Source organism: Syngnathoides biaculeatus, chromosome 14, assembly GCF_019802595.1.
Source record: "Syngnathoides biaculeatus isolate LvHL_M chromosome 14, ASM1980259v1, whole genome shotgun sequence".
NCBI classification, from domain to species: Eukaryota; Metazoa; Chordata; class Actinopteri; order Syngnathiformes; family Syngnathidae; genus Syngnathoides; species Syngnathoides biaculeatus.
The window spans coordinates 10,164,354-10,182,374 of NC_084653.1; the positions used below are offsets into that span (position 1 = coordinate 10,164,354).

General features: G+C 40.0%; 1 protein-coding gene across 8 annotated transcripts in view; it reads right to left on the reverse strand.

Annotated features, from left to right (window-relative positions):
* Positions 1–16,618, reverse strand: part of map2 (microtubule-associated protein 2) — a 78,144-nt gene extending 61,526 nt beyond the window's left edge. For 7 of the 8 annotated variants that reach the window (XM_061841105.1, XM_061841102.1, XM_061841104.1 and 4 more), the window contains exons 1-2: positions 16,483–16,618; positions 542–594 (exon numbers count right to left, since the gene is read on the reverse strand). The gene's annotated coding sequence lies outside the window, so the exon portion shown is untranslated. Of the gene's footprint in view, positions 1–195; positions 270–541; positions 595–16,482 lie in introns of all 8 variants that reach the window. The other variant, XM_061841100.1, reaches the window with a different exon arrangement.
* Between the last annotated feature and the right edge of the window lie 1,403 nt (positions 16,619–18,021).

The following is an 18,021-nucleotide window of genomic DNA, read 5'->3' on the forward strand; positions in this document are numbered from 1 at the left end:
AGCATATTTTGGGGTATGAAGTCCTTTTAGGAATCCGCCTGAAGCCCAGATGCATATTCCCCACAGAAAGACTGAATTCAAAATTCAAACCACTTATATCTATGAGGCTGACATCTTAACTACTCAGCACCGTGCTGCATGTGATTTAAAAGAAAAAAAAACACACAATAGATAATTATTGTTGAAACAACTCACAGGTACGTGCAAAAACAGCAGAGAAAAAGGTAAAGAAACTCTACTGGGTCGTATCCAAAACAGTCTTTTGAATTCTGAAATTAGACAGATGTACAAAATGAGAGACCACAGGACAAGAACAATGAGGTAAATGTACACGTGTAAACTTTGCAGTTGAAGCACCAAGAGCACTGTGATTCGCCAGTAAAAGAAGGTGACTGCTTCTGCAGCGACTGGTTGTATAGTCAAGCTCTGACAGTGCCTTTTAGCAGCATAGTGACGCAGCAACTTTACAGCACCACATACTGACGCAGAGAAGAACAATAAGACTGGGATGACTAAAAAGGAAAAAGACTAGGAGACTCACCTGGTTGACTGCGGTACGATCCGTGACTCAGGGGAAAGCTTTGCATCCGAGTCCTGGAAAAGTGACAGGGGATAAAGGGTAAGAGCAGTTGTAAGGGGAGAAAGGCATAGAGACAGATTTGCCTCTTAGTCCTTTGGGAGTGCGGTGGCAGGTGGTATCTCTTAATACGCACACGCACACACACATGCACAAACCTAGAACCTGCAAATCGCCGGGACAGATGGATGGAGGTTGAGGTGGAGGCTGAGGGGAGAAAGTAGTACCGATAATCAGTCTATGGTATAGTTAGTTGGACAACTTGCAAAATAGTGAGTTTGTGTTTGTCTGTGTGCTGTCCATGGTTGTTAGTGGGACAGCTCAAACGCAGATCCACAGTCCTGCTGCTGCACACAGACACGCAAGTGCAAACACACACACACAAACCGTGAAATGCCTCATTATAGGCAGAACAGAAGCAGTCATGCTGTCTGATGAGGTAGCGTTCTACAACTACTGTACGCCTGGAAAACTCCATTGATAGCAGCGCACATACCTGTAGACAGTAACAACTTCATTTATCGAAAAAAAAAAAATCCAAAAAGCATTTCCACAATAGATTGACGCATGAGTAACAAACACTTCACATGGGTTGCAGCTCAGTGGGAAATGCGCCACCACCACCACTTGAAAAATATTTCAGATTTCTTATATCTTTTTGTGCAACAAATAATCAGGCTCAATCATGGCTGAATCTGTCATTGATATAAAAATGTTCAATGTGTATGTTTAAAGTTGTTGTTGATGTACAAACAGAAAAAAAACAAAGCACTTGAAATCTCAGATGCTTCAATTCATTGAAACACAACAGTGTAACCAAGTGCAAAAGGCACTTTCTAAATGATGATTTTATTTAAAAGTTAAAAAAAAAAAAAATAAAATAAAAAATAAAAACTATTTTGGTTCTAAATAATACAAAAAAAAAAGTCAAACCTTCAGCTAAACATCCGGCTGTTAGTTTGTGCCCTCTCGCTCAAGTTCTCATTAGGTAACACGACAACTACCCGAAACATAACAGCAAGTTTATCTTTTTGTAATTCAATTAATAAACCAAAGGAAGATTTTGAAGCAAGCAAGTCAAAGTCTGGACTGGTTAAATTGACATTAAAAAGGCACTTCGTGCTTAAAAACCATCCAATATGACATTGGAGGAGAAGGAATGCGCGTTTGCCTCACAGTTCTGAGGACCGGGGTTCAAATCCTAGCCCCGCATGAGTGGAGTTTGCATGTACCTGCATGGGTTTTCTCCCGGTACTTCACTTTCCTCCCACATCACAAAAATATGCAAGGTAGGTTGATTGAAGACACTAAATTGCCAATAGGTGCAAATGTGAGTTTATATGTGACTTCCAATTGGGTGAAATCCAAATCAGGGTGTACCCCACCGCCTTCCTGAGGTTAGCTGGGATAGGCTCCAGCATTTCCACAGCCCTTGTGAGGATAAGAGGGTCAGAAAATGGAGGGATGGATGGAATCTCCATGCAATAGCTATCAAAATGGGGGAACGTACTTTTTACCAGCACTGTTAAAACAATTTGGATGTTTCAAAGAAACAAAAAAAAGTAATAACTAATCCATTCCTGAAGGACAGACCACAAATTCATTTTAAACAAGCTGACCTGAATGTATTTTTCCCTTAACAGTATGAAATGCAAAACTGGAAAATATTGGATCTTTTAACAGTTCGATAAACGGGCATCAGATTTTGTAAAGGTTTTGTACAAGACTTGTAATTGACTCTTCTCCTTTAGAGGACAAGCTGAACTTTGCAGCACTGCAAGTGAATGAGGACGTGCTGTGCTTGTCTCTGCTTGAAAAAAAAATGTTTCGTTGTCATAAGTGGGGGCTGGGGGGAGCTACTTTTATCGGTTATAGCACCCATATGTTCCCAAATGCATTAGTTGTATTTATCTGTGAAAAAAAGAACAAAAAGATCAGGTACGATCTCAAATCTTGTCATGGATGCAAAAGCAATGATGTCATGAAATTTGAACGAAACAGTATGAAAATAATGACAAGACTGACCACAACGATCACGTTTATGAGGGTTACTACAATGCGGCCAAAATCAATGAGACATGCACTAAAAGCATTGCAACTAGTTTTATATTGATTTAATATCTAAAGCAGTGCCCTTATGTACTTTTAGTACATAACCTCATAAATTGTATTGCCAAAAAAAAAGTAATAGTTAATTAAAGAGCAATCTTGGTTAACAATGTTTGGGTTGTGATCGCCTAAATGAATCAAAAGATTTGATGTCTGCTCTCCTGCTCAGGTTTCTTAGCAGAGTATGATGAGAAATCCTATTTACATGAAATGCCACAAGGCACAAAGCTATTCTTACAATAGGGTACTATCCTATTACGAGCTGAAGTAATCGAAATGTCAAGTCATATAAACAGAAATGACAAATGAATAGTTGCTGTCCTAGTCATGTCTTCTGAGATTATACATGTATTATTACCACACACTGATCTCTGAATACACGTATTGAAACAGGACATCAGTAAAACACTTGAATGTAATCCAAAGTGTATGTAATGTGTTACACACACACAGACACAGACACACACACACGCAAAATGCCATATGGGACTCACTGCAAATTGTATTCAGGGCTTGTGTGTATTGGAATCTCAGAGACAACCTAAAGGGGGACCAAAACAACAGCCTTTAAAATTTATTATTCCTAAAAGTCTGTGTCAGACATTCACCAAAAGTAAGGCACTGATATTTTAAACTGTATTATTGTGTAATTATTTGGGCATTTGTTGTCATGAGAATTTGCGGGAGCGCTTGAGCTCGTCCCAGCTGACTTTGCGCGATAGGTAGGGTAAACCCACAACTGGTAGTCAGCCAATTGCTGCGTGAATAAAGACAAACAAGGATTCACACTCACTTTCACACAAGCGAGAGTCACTGTGAACCTAGCATGCATGTTTTTGAACCTACAAAAAAACCTTCCTAGGAAGACTGGAGATAGACGGACATAGCTAGAACCTCAACTGTGAGGCTGACTGGCTAACCACTCGTTGTGTCCATTGAGTAATAATTACAAAAACAACGAATAATACGCAAGATTAGTGTTGAATATTGCCGGGATTGACATAACTGTTGGAGGTAGAGTTCACCCACAATTCCGTGGTCGAAATGCCAAATCAGTGTGTGGCGTACGAACCGTGGCCATGGCAACTGAAACGAAGTGTATTACTTCCGATCGTAAAACCAGTGACTGGAATATCTCGTTAAGACACTTTACTACTGTCTCAGTAAAGCTAAATTGGTGTTGTTAATTTTAAAACATTGAACAAGAGAACATCTTGTAGAAGACCAGAAAAAAACAACTGTAAAATGCAAGAGAGTCTCATTAAAAGATTTGTAGATTCAACCCAGCTCATTATTATGCATCAGCAGACCTTCATACCCTTGTGTGTATTTATTTCACAGTAATACATAAGCTATTTCATGAGGGAATACTGAATCCCGTCCTGCTGCTCCAATTTCTATTACACGGCTTCAGGAAAATTGAGCTTCAGCCAAAAGTCATTTTCATGAATGATTAATTTAGTTTTACTGATTAAAATTGTCCATCATAATGTCAAATTAATTGAGCCATAGACCAATTGGACTTCAAGGGAAGAAGAGGTTTTCAGGACAAATCTTTTTCCATGAATTGATCCTTGCCCTTCGCAGCTGTGTAAAATATGGATAAAATATCAAAGGGATAAAGTGACCACGTGCTAACAATCTATAGAAGTATGTTTTGTGTCTCCCATTGTGTAAACACTCACATCATGCATGGGAAGCCAAGGACTTCATGTTACACTCATGAGGTCTGCTAATAAAGAATAAAGGTGGATAACTAAATCCTCTGTCTAAAATTCAATGAAAAGCCTTTACGAACAGTATTGCATTCCGTTGTAAAAACTAACCAAGAATCCTGTTACACATGCAACCAATCTGACCTTTAAAAATGATCCTGAATATTAATTATCTTCTTTGTGAGCAAGCGGGAGCCTCACTTGGTTGCCTCATATGATTTACAAATGTTAAGTCATTTTACATTTATAAGTAATTATCCTCCTCCACATTAAATCACTCTTGGAGTGAGTTTCGATGAATGTCAGAGTCCAGCTTTTTCATTAAATATATGTATTATGTATGTATATATGTATATATTTTCATTAGAATGAACAAAATATATGCATTCTTAAGGGGCCTTAAATCTATTCAGGCTGACCAATGAGTCATCACAACCCGAGTCTCAACCCAATGCTCACTGTAATGACTATTCCATCACTGTTTATTGATTTAAAAAAAAAACACCACAAATATCCAAATCAAAACATACATTCTACCAATGCATTTGTTGCTGTCTATTGTGCGTGTATATGTCTTGTGTACTTTTGCAATACCAGTTTGCTCGAGGGAGTGGTGAAGCCTGCTGTGCGTGGTGATGAGCAGCCCCTCAGTTTCCATAGCAACACCCTAACTCAGTCAGTCTCCATGGCAACTAATAACGGCATTAGCTGATTCAGAAAATGTTCATATCAAAAGTACTGATAGTTTTCATGGATGAAGTTACCAAGACGAATGCGGGTGTCCATCAAAAATATTAGTGCAATAATGCTGCACCCCTTCCCCCAACTTCATCAGCCTTTGTTCCTGTTCAAATACACTGTTAGGCATCTCTGTAATACATTAACGTGATTTTACAGTAATTAACTCGTTTACACTGTGTCATGGGATTTTGGTTGATGTCATACAGAGTTACAGTATTTGCATGCATCAGAACTGTGAAGTCGTATGGCTCCCAGCATTGCGCTATAAAATGTTGAACTATTGGCGTAATGAAGATGTTAACCCTTAATGTGCATGACATGAACAGAAATTCTTAACATAACATTGATCATGTACATTTATGTTACCCATTGTGTGATTTAATTCTTACATTACATGTATGCTGCACTTTGTTTTCATGAAACCCTGACTGTGGATTGTGTGCAATACAGTGACATCCCATTCAGGTCTGCTGCATACATAAACGTTACCCAGGCTACTTTTTCTGCAAGCCAAAAGAGCTCTCATTTGTGATGACATCTGGACAGCAATGAATTGAAACATTGATATCATATTCAAGTTTACAGTAGTGATAATTTGAAATGTTGGTACAGATTTTCACGGGAATCACGACATACATGATTTGCCTTTGCGGACCACATCAAATCATGTGGCAGGCCGTAGTTGGCCCCCGGGCCTTAAGTTTCACACCTGGAATTTAGACAATGTCAGATGTGAATCCTGCTCGATTGCAATTCACTACTGGATATCCGTTTGGTTGAAATCCATATTATGCAGTCGACTTCCAAGTTGTTTGTCCAATGATGTTAAAATGGGATCACTGGTGCAAGGTTGCCAGTGAAGCAAATACAGGCAGTGACTACTGTGCCAGCTGACCAACACTTGGTATTTACAGCAAATAACCATACCAATTTCAGCCCTGTATTTCCAAGACTGTGCCTTACAAGCAGAAACTGTTATCGGCAAAACACTTCCAGCTCCTGGATTCCTTCACTCGTCTCATCCATACTGTCGCTGCTGAAAACAAGATGAAGGCACGTAAAACAATGCGGCGCAACACAGCAGTTCACTCGCATGAGCAAATCAAAGAGAGCGACAGACTGCTGACAAGAGGTGCATGCGTTGAAGGTTGCGCATATGTGCTTGCTCACGAGAGAGCTTGAACAGTCGGCGGTGAGGCTAAATGGCTTCCAGGTGGATGAAGTAAGTCTTATTACATTACGTTTAACAGTAAACGCACATTTCAAGTGTTGAAACAGACCAATGCAACTGTTGTGGGCCAATGCAAATGGCTCAACGCTTGATGCAAGTCTTCAAAAGGGGTCAGGGGTTATGTTTTCATAGTGGTGAGCTAGCCAGCTACAAAAAAAAAAAAATTCAGGTCAGGTCAGCTTTGAAAACCTGTGACCTAATTGTCACCTTTGGATTAAAATATCGGGGTTACGTGAGGTTTAGGTTTTTGTTAGGGTTAGGGCAGGTAACACACGTCAGCTACACTTGATTTGATTTAAAATGTCATCAGTTTTAAATCCTAAATAGTGACTGGTTGGGTGTTGGGTGTTGCCAAGCATGTTACGTATGATTTTCTAATACAGTAGGACCTTGACAATTTGCTCATGTAACATACAGTATCAATATTCCTCTTTGAAAGCAGTTGAAATTCTAATAATATGTTCCATAGGGCCCCAAATTGTCACCATTTTCTTAAAGAACAATAGCACTGCAGTGCATAAACGCATAAAAAAAATATGAGAATGTAAAAAAACTAACTGATTTTTATAAACTGAAAATTCTGTATGCTGGAAGTCACAACTACTACACTATATGCTTTAACTGTGTGCAACAAAAGGGGAGTGGACCATGGTGGCATAGTAAACATGGCTGGTTATACACAGACATGAAGAGAAGACTCGATATGCCAGGACACCGTTGCTGCCGCCCAGCAGACGTGGCCCACAATAAAGATAACGCATGTATGTGGAAATAAATCACAACTTGCCCACTTCTCCATTTATCTTCAAGACTTTTTTAAAACACCAAAGTGGATGCTTCTAATACAAAACGTTTAAGAAAAAAAAATATCCCAATTCCCTTGCTGTGATGTTATGTCGCTGCATGTAACTGTCAGCATCATTTTGTGCAGGCGTGCGTGTTACTTTGCTTTACGTGCCATACACAAATATGGAAAGTGCTGACACTTTGCCCCCACAAGCTTAGCAACACCAGACCCAAAGGGGGTGTGTCGCATCTACCCGTTCTTCATATCCATAGGCTAATCTCTGTGTGAGCACTTTGACGTGAGTTATAAGCGAATGTAACTACCAGCGAGTCTTCGTATTTTGTGCGTTTGACGGTTTCTACTATTGGATTTTTTTTTCACTTGATTTGAAAAATTGCATATCTGAAGCTCACTCATGTTAGTAGAAGTTTGGCTTGGAACAGAGAGCCCCGGCAAAAACTGAAAAATCACCCAAGCAATTGACAAAAAACAACGTAAGGCTGCACATGCATGACATCCTCACAGAATACGGTTCTGTATTGACCAAAAAGAAAAGCCCACATCTAACCAAGATATTCTCTGTAATTAACCTATACTGCATAAAGTGGGTATGTCAGCCTTGCAACATGAATGAGCCTTTCTGTGGAGTAATCCCATTTTCTGGTTCATTGTAAGAATCCTGTAATTTCCACCATCTGGAAGGATCCAGTTCACACCTGACCACATTAAATATCAAGTGTATAATGTAGACCTCAATCCTCTGAAGCACAATAAGACTCTGCTCAGAGATTGTCTTTTTTTTTATTATTTTTGCCAGAATTTTGCTGGAATATATTTTCGGAGTTCCAGAGACCAAGGTTGTGAGCATTTACATTTTAAACAACTCAAGCGTAATTTTATACCAAGTAAGTCAAGTGCCAACAAGGTCACATTCACTTTAAAGCAGAAAGACCCCATCTTCACCATATACATTGTCAATGGAAACGTTTAAGGTAGAGTTTATTATTTTATCTTTAGCACTAATTATCCTATTTTTACATTTCTGTGACCCTGGCAAAAAGTGAGCGTTGCTGTGACGTAAATAACCGCGTGATCTCATCATTAAAGACTCAATATCAATTGTTCTTTAACACTTTGACACTTGAAAATATTTTCTGTGCAGTTATTTTTGTTTCAACAACAGTTAGGGAAGAGAAGAGATGTATACAATTTCCTTTACAAATTGGGTTGTCGGAGCATAGATTGTGTTTGTCCTTTGAGGTTCAACGAAATAGGCATTGTGCATATTTTTTTCATCCGAAGGTGACAGCCAAGCCAAACTCCAAGCACTCCTTGACTTGTTTTGTATAGTTTGTACTTTTAAGATGGTTAATACCACTGTTCCAAGGTTGCTATCCCACTAAAACTGTTCAAAATCATGTATGGATACTTTGTGGTTTCCCAAATCTCATTATTTCCAGAACATGTTGGTATTGCAGATTCCAGAGTGAATTTATAGTGTAGTGATTTAATTAAGATCATGTTAGTAACCCAGCTTTAAACCAATCTCAAGGTCTACAAATCCTACATTACCTGTAAGTGTGTCTGAAATTTTAAATCGTTAATCTTGCTTGAGAAATCAATCAATTAATTAGATATTTTTTTAAATTCGGTCCTACAATTTGACTAAATATCGCATGAGCATTTAGTAAAGTGAAGTGTCATATGTTCCATCTGGCAAGGGATCACCAAGTTAGCCTTCCGTAAAACCAGATGATCCAAGATTAAACCTGCTTTAAAAAAGAAGCCCATATATAAAGCGCTCCTGCAGTGGATCTAATGCTTCAGAGGGGGTATAATAGGTTAAAAATACAACTGAAGTATCTAATAGTAAATAAACTGGTCTGTTAAGCAACAGCGATGAGCACAAAGCTAAAATCAAAACAGTACTTGTATTATTAGCATTTCAAATTATTCTTGCCATGTGTCTGAGGGTTTGTTTCGTGTTATATGGCCCTTTTCGTCTTTGTTTAATGCACACATGTAGGTGTCAGCACCGATTACGTAACAGAAAGAGGGACACCGCACTCCCTAAAATGCTCAAACACTTCAAAACAATACGTGAATAATTCATCTTCTAACTCGCTGAGGAAAGAGAAACGTGAATCCCCACAGATCATCAACAGGTTCAGAACAGAGTCTTGCATACTCTACAAAGCATCTACCGACACAGTCAGCAATATGCGGCTGGAGGGGAAATGTGTCTTTAATTTTTGGAGTAATCCATCATCCATTCCTCACTAACATCCCCTTTACAGAAAAAGTGAAGTTTCAGCAAATCTTAGGGGCAATTTTACTTGCACTTGAACACTTTTGTTGTTTTCTTGTTTGGGGAAGAATATGTAGTTAAGGACAAGTGTTTTGTATTTGGAATGCGACGGACTTGGCTATTTTGCCTTTATATACCGCCACAATGGACTAGAATTAAACCAGTCAAGATGTGATTGAAGTGCAGTTGTTTACCTTTTTTAAAGTAATTTCACAAAAAGGAATTGAAAGAGTGAGTAATATTCTTTAAAAAATATAAAAATTAAAAAAAAGAGCTTTCAAGCTGGATATTGCCACTCCCTGTTGAAGTTTAATGTCAAAGTAAAAATAAAACCAAGACAGTGTGGCGAAATCAACAGTAGCATTCGGAAAACTACGGAAGACAAGAAAATTAATTGATGCACTCGGTGAACAAAAAGGAAAAACATTAACATGAGTTGTGGAGGTTTGGCGCATCGATGTCAACATTTACAAATCAAGATAAACATAATGTAAATCAACTGGCAATATTCAACATAGCCAAGTGAGATTACATTTGACCACAAAACAGATCAAAGTCTTTGGACCAATGAACCCAACGTCAAAGACTATCATAACAATGCAAAGAGAAATGTAAGGAGAAAAAAAATTAATAGTGATTTATCCAAAAAGATTCCCACATTTTAAGTCTGATTTTCACTAAAGATTAAAGCAAAGGTCGCAAGATCCATACCAAAGCAGCGATTAAAATGGTAGCTACAAGGTCTGGCAAAGAGGCACCACCATCTCTAGCAACGATTTTCAGTAGCTGTTTTGGTACCCTGTTTACCAGTTTGATTAAAATCTGAATTCTTATTTTTTTTTTTCTATAGGTTAGAAAAAAAAGTAGGTAAGGCAAGCCATTCACTCAACTGACAGAATGTCTCTTCGGCAGAAGTTTTCAGAAGGCTGAAGAATAAAGATAAAATACTGAATGTGATTTGTGTCTTTGAACAGAATTAAGCCACTGATACCCACACAGAAGCATACACAGAGGAACACAGCGCCAATAATGTGACTCAGTTTTCATGGTGCAGCCTACACATATGTTTTTCTCTTCGCGCTGTCTTGTACTTAGCAAAGAATCAGGTTTGATAGAAACTCTTTCACGATACAGTGAAGAAAATAAGTATTTGAACACCCTGCTATATTGCAAGTTCTCCCACTTAGAAATCATGGAGGGGGCTGAAATTTTCATCGTAGGTGCATGTCCACTGTGAGAGAGATAATATAAAAAGAAAAATCCAGAAAGCAGAATGTATGATTTTTTTTAACGATTTATTTGTGTGATACAGCTGCAAATAAGTATTTGAAGACCTGAGAAAACCAATGTTAATATTTGATACAGTAGCCTCTGCTTGCTTAAAGAGGTCAAACGTTTTCCTGTAGTTGTTCACCAAGTTTGGACACACTGCAGGAGGGATTTTGGCCCACTCCTCCACACAGATCTTCTCTAGATCAAACAGGTTTCTGGGCTGTTGCTGAGAAACACGGAGTTTCAGCTCCCTCCAAAGATTTTTTATTGGGCTAAGGTCTGGAGACTGACTAGGCCACACTAGAACCTTGATATGCTTCTTACGAAGTCACTCCTTGGTTTTCCTAGCTTTGTTTTTCGGGTCTTTGTCATGTTGAAAGACCCAGCCACAACCCATCTTCAATGCTCTGACTGAGGGAAAGAAACACTGTAGCTGTGGTGGCTTGCGTGTCCAAGTTCAAGTGAAGAAGTGATGTTTTTGAGTTGTCCAAATTTACAAAAAAAAAAAAAAAAAAACTACTGTATGCACGGTCAATATTTCCACTGCAATTGACTTGGTGGTAGTTTGATAAAGCTGAAACCAAAGAATTGACCACAATACCTTACTAAGATTAATTACAGTTTATTGGATTTTCACATGATCATAGATTGGATTGTTTCTGTTGCTGCGTGCTACTGTCAGATGTAAAAAGAAAACGTAACGGGGCTGTCGACATAAGACAACAGCATGATATAGTGTAAAACGGTGTCATTTTGTCATGGTCACCAATGTCATTTTGAAAGAGGCTTCAACGCAGCACATCTGCCTCACAGTTCTGAAGACCAAAGTTGAAATCTTGGCCCCACCTATGTTGAATTTGCGTGCAATTGGTTGGCAACCAGTTCAGTGTACCCGAAATTAGCTTGGATAGGCTCCAGTACTCCTGCGACCCGCTTAAGGATAAGAGGTTCAGGAATTAGATGGATTTTGCAAGGAAAACCTAGAGTATGTAAGCACTGAGAGAACATGACAGTTTTAAAGTTTAAGGTTCATCTTCCAACAGTACTGACAAGCAAGCTCTCACATCGTTGAAATGTCACGGTGCATGAGTAAAGCTTTATGATGGGCAGCTTGTATCTGAATGGGCAGCGGGATCAAAAGTACCGTTCTACCTTCGAGCTCGTCAGAGCTTTTATAACGTTGCCTCATTCACACAATGATAATGGCGTGTGTTGCCATGAAAGGAAAGGACCGGGTCAGCGAAACAAACATTAACAGAAAACCTTCAATAGCTTTTCTGTAACTTTATCAGAGCCATACGGTCGTAATACTAGGGGAATATGGTTTTTTTTTCTTTATCAAGCAACAGTTAAAAAGAAGTACATTGGAGATAATATGCTAAATAGTGAAATACTGGCATCTAGCTGAGCTTAAAGCTACAGAAATCACCCAAAAAGCCTTTCCCACTATTTTCCATTATGTAATCAAATTTTATTAAGAGTCATTCTGCAATTCACACCCCGGAAGAGAGTGGGCTTGTTACAGATTCTCTCAATCACTTATCTAGTTGGAATCACAGCAATGTAGTTAAACGCGTCAGAAAGTCATTTAGGACAGGCAAGAGTTATCCAATAAGGGTGTGAGGGTTCACGTTTTTATCCCTAACTACTGTATCTAACCCGAGTGTCCGCTGGTGCCATCTTTTCAAAACTGCGTGTTCAAATGCAGCGGAGAACCACGTATAAGTCTGTAAATAAAGTCCAAATTCAGACAGAAACATCACTCACCGAGAACCAGCCTCTCTTATTGGTCACATGTCACAGTCCCAATTAGCTTCAGCTGTTTATTTTAAAAGCATTACATGTTTGAGGACTGCATGTCCATTCATTTGGTCTCATCCTACATGTAAGCAGAGTCTGGTACTGTTTGGGTCACTTGAAGGGGAAATCCAGTGCTTTGCATGAACAGTGTATCCAATAGGTTATGTAATATGTACCCTATTTTGACAATGTGAGGTTAAATCCTCTCTCATTAAGTGTGTTTTGAGAAGATTTTTATCGACAATTACGAATTTTCAAGGGCGCTGCCATTTTCACGAGTCACGTGATCTACATCAGTGTATGTGATGTGTACCGTGCCACAACAAAGGCTCAATTACACGGGGCACCATTTATGCCCAGTGCTGATGTCTCGGATTTATCCTCATCTGGTGAAGAAATAGCAGTATCGGTTGATAGGGAAGATGGAGGAATACTTCCATACAGATTTTAACCTGTGGCTGTAATTAATGTTGAATATTCGGATAGTTCTTCGGGCGGAATGACGCGGAGTCTGACTACACGGAGGCCTACGCGCGACATAAGTGCGTAAACAATGGCCGCCGGGAGCTCCGGGCCAGCAGCCGCAGATGGTTCTTCTGACAGTCTGATGAGGAAGCTCTGGCGGTGGGCCACGAGCCGAGCTTCCAGGCGGCGGAGGCCGTTAGCCCTGGATGCCAAAGCTAGGCTAAAGGGCTTCGCCGCCGCCGAAGGCAGGCCGCGAGCCGTGCGTCGACGTCCGGGGAGGCTGTTAGCCGAGCTTCAGCGACGGCGGAGGCCTTTAGCTTAGCTTCAGCGTCCAGGGCTAACGAGGCTCGACTCGCGGCCCGCTGCTAGAGCTCGCTCATCAGACTCCGCGTCATTCCTGTCCGAAGAACGATCCGCGGCTACCGGACCGGAGCTCCGGGGGCCTTTGTTTAGGCACTTATGTCAAACGCGTACGCCTCCGAGTAGTCAGACTCCGCGTCATTCCGCCCGAAGAACCATCCAAATATTCAACATTTACAGCCACAGGTTCAAATCTGTATGGAAGTATTCCTCCGTCTTCCCGATCAACCGATACTGCTATTTCTTCATCAGATGAGGATAAATCAGAGAAATCAGCGCTTTGCATAATAGTGTCCCATGTAATGGAGCGTTTGGAACGGCACGTAACATGTCACATCCGCGCACGTAGGTCATGTGACTTGCGAAAATGGCAGCGCCCTTGAAAGTTCGTAATTGTCAATAAAAATCTTCTCAAAACACTATTAAAAGAGAGAGGATTTAACATCACGTTGTCAAAATAAGGCACATATGACATGATCTATTGGATACACTGTTCATGCAAAGCACTGGATTTCTCCTTAAAGCACTTCTGTGAATGCTACATGGCCAAGTATATATAGATTTGGGATGATATATCACAATGTACATATTAACATATGCGTTGAAATAACTAGCACGTTTCACATTGCCTTTGTGGAAAAGTGTTGCATCAGAAGCATGACAGAGCATTTATTCACTTGAGCTTTTCAGACAGCCCAACAAAACAGAACCTTCCTATATCTGAAGTGCACGTTCACAGAGCTGATGCGCCTTCCCATCACAAGCCTCCGATAGGTGTTAAATGGTGACAATTGCTTTCAAAACAGTTACTGTTAAACTTCACACATGCCGCTATTCATCCAATAATCAAGCCTAATTGTAACATTGCTTCTCTCTTACAATTTAAGTGTTGAGTGTGGGCTTCAGCCAAGAGAAATATTGCTATGGCACCATCATGACACCAAGGAACTATGTTGAAGTAATTTGCTTCATTTTGACAAATGTAGTCCTATGTCACCAACTTTTTGCATTTATCGGTAATAAGGAACTTTTTTTTGGGGGGGGGGTCAATTCCAGATTTTCCCGGTTCACAACAAGGGCTCTGTTTCTATTCCCTGCAAATAATGAGGTAACACTGCACTCACTAACTATAAAGCCCTTGCATGTTGAGAAAGGAGAGCTGCAATCACAGATGCACTTTTCAGCCGGTTATTGAATGCACATCAGAATTTACGCCACTTGACATAGCTTTTTAAATGCACATGTAGATTTACCATCATGTACAAACACAATACATACTGTATTTTCGATATATCTATGGTCTCAATTTGTTGGATTAATCTAGTTTAAATATATGAAAGCAGGCAGGACAGTGGAGCAGCTGATTAAAGCATCTGCCTCACAGTGCTGAGGACCAAGTTTCAAATCCCCGCCCCACCTGTGTGGAGTTTGCATGTTCTCCCCGTGCTTGCGTGGGTTTTCTCCGGGCATTCCAGATTCCTCCCACGTCCCAAAAACATGCATGACAGTAATTTGAGACTCTAAATTGTCCTTAGTTAAGACTGCGAGCGCGACTGTTGTCTGTCTCTATGTGCCCTGCGTTTGGCCAGTGACCAGTTCATGGTGTACCCCGGCTCCTGCCTGATGACAGTTGGGATAGGCTCCAGCACTCCCACAACCCTTGCGAGGACAAGCGGCAACAGAAAATGGATGGATGTAGCAGATTTTCACCTGTTGTAGGTGGGACTATCTGATTGTATTCTGTGTAGGCTCACAGTTAAACACAAAGTAATCTGCCTGATTGGGTGCGCCCGCCATGAGACAAGTTGATTTCGTGTCAAGGTAAAGATGACGCTGCATTATATTAGCAGTGCACCTGTGCCTTACCGTCTCCAGTGGCTGATTGACAGTCTACCTCCTACAACAACGAGCACCCACGACACAGGCGGTTGATTCATAGCCAGAGGTTTTGCCAGCCAGGCATTACCTTGAGATTAATACTTGCTAAAATCATGTTTCGGAACAGAGGAGTGTGTGTGTGTTTGGGGGTGCAAAGTATCCTATAAACACCGTGAGGATGGTGCCAAACGGGTGTATAGAACATAAAGTACATGACACAATAGAAAACAGGTCTCACAAAATTTTTATGTAATCTTGTGTGTCACACGCAATGCTCAGTCTCTAAGACATGTCACACCTAATAGACATTCATCTCATCTGTGAAACACTCCAATCTGAATGTGTGCTTTATATGTTACCATGTTTAAAAAAAAAAAAAAAAAAAAAAAAAAAGGTGGTCAGCCTTGTCCTCCAGACACAGAGGCCCGGTCCCAAATAAAAAGGCGGAGCCCACCTTCCTGCCTGCCAGTGACTCAGTATATCGCAACATCATTGTGAAGGCATCAGGCATTAACAGTGTCTCCATTCACTGCGGGCCAGTGGACACAAACAGAGAAATCAATAGTCAGTCCCTTTATGGAAATGAGACGTGACTATATGCTGCATCAATTGCAGGAGAGCTGTATGCTGCTTCTCATTACACTGCGAGATCTAGTTACAGGAATTTTTAATGGAGCTGCCACATTCGATTTTAAATAACATTAGAACATATAACCCAAATCAGAAACACAGTTTTTTTTTTTTTTTGTTTTGTTTTTTTTGGGGGGGGGCTTTTGTGTGGCCAACCACAAAGGATTCAGCAGGTCCCCCATCAGATGTGTACTTACAGATAAGGGGGCTTATTTCAATGATAATTCTTTTCAAGATTTCATAAGTTCCCGCAGTGTCTCCTTTCGGTTTAATGAAGTCCAATGCAGAGATTCTCTTTTTTTTTCCCCAAATCATACATTACGAATCGCACACGCGTGATTAAACCCTAATGAGCTTCGCACTTAATTCAGCCACTACAGCTCACCTTCCAGTGAGATGCGTTTACACAACCCGGATTTAAATGAGGCAACAATTTTCATTAAAACGACAAACGAGACCGACACAACTAGCAAGAACCAGAACCGGGTCTCCTGTGGACGAACAGTCTGTTCTAAGGTTACAAGCACCCATTTAACTTTTTTTTTTTTTTCAGTTTTGCGTATTGGGTGGAAAAAAAAACACTGACAGAAACATGCGTAATTGTATTACCTGTTCGGCGCAGCGTTCTCCAGTGCAACACCGGCTCAATATTCGACAACACGGGCACCGCAGGCTGCATGTACCGTAATGATGGCCCTGGACACGCAACATTTTTACAGCTCTTTGCGGATCATTACGGTATTGGGTACCCCTCAGCCTCAAGCAAAAGCCGTACAGAAGAGCTGTACTGAACATTTATCCGACTCCACAATTGGTGTTTGTGTTATTATCATATTTCTTTTTTTGCAAATCGACTTTCAAATGTAACTCTCAAAAATATTCAAAAAGGGGATCATGTCCAAACAGATGGAGGTTTTGCACATATTTAATTATTCATGGTTCGCAGGATATTAAACATGGACAGGTAATTTCATTTTGACAAAATATTACAATAAGAAAACTCTATTTGTCCTGTTGTATTCTTAACTTAAAAATTTAAATGTGCGATGCAATCAGGATTTCTTGGTATTGCCTATCGTTTGTTCTGTCCGTAACGCCCTTGTCTAGACAGACAGACAGACAGACAGACAGGCAGACAGGCAGATAGATAGATAGATAGATAGATAGATAGATAGATAGATAGATAGATAGATAGATAGATAGATAGATAGATAGATAGATAGATAGATAGATAGATAGATAGATAGATAGATAGATAGATAGATAGATAGATAGATAGATAGATAGATAGATAGATAAAAATATGGCGACACGGTGGCACAGCTGTAAAGTGTAAAGTTTCTATGTTGTCCCCATGCCTGCGTGAGCAATTATACTGTAGAACTATTTATTTGTGGTGGAGGAAGGTATTTGTAAACTATCGGTAAGTAATCCAAAACCTTGTTAGTGGCTTATTGGGCACAGCCCATATAGAACATTTTTCATTGTCGTTTACAGTTCAGGTATTTTGGTTTCAGTTGGCTCTGTCGCTTACACATGAAGAAGAAATAGATCACGTGAGCATAGACAAGGAAATACAGGATTCCACCATTCAAGCACATCAAAGCATCTCTACTTGTCTAATTTAAGATGAAATAACTCCATTGAACGAGGATATTCACAATGGAGACCCAGAATGTGTCAGGTTCAAGACAAAATTATATGGGGAACACGAAAGCAAACCAATCTTGAATTTGACTTGTAGGACACAAAAAGTAAAGATGTGAAAGGTGATTTTGTCTACTTTGGTAGCCACGAAGGTGATTACAATTTGGAGGTGACAAGTACAGCGCCTGACTCTGCTGACCTCTATATATGTTAATCATCTGTATCGCTCAAATGACCTGACATTCGTTTGTCCCGCAGCAATTAACTTGGGTTAGTGGCATCACATTAAGGACTTGGCTTGGAATAGCAAACATGATTCAAACGAAGAGAGGAACTGGACCTCATTTCAAATTGTTGACCTCTGTGTCTTTACACCGAACGAAACAACTACAGAGCACATGCTGTCAGTGTAGTAAATGTACTTGACAGTACACGTCTTTGCTTCTCAAAACTCTTTTTAATGGGAGGTTGACCGACATTGGCAGAGAGATATGAATTCAA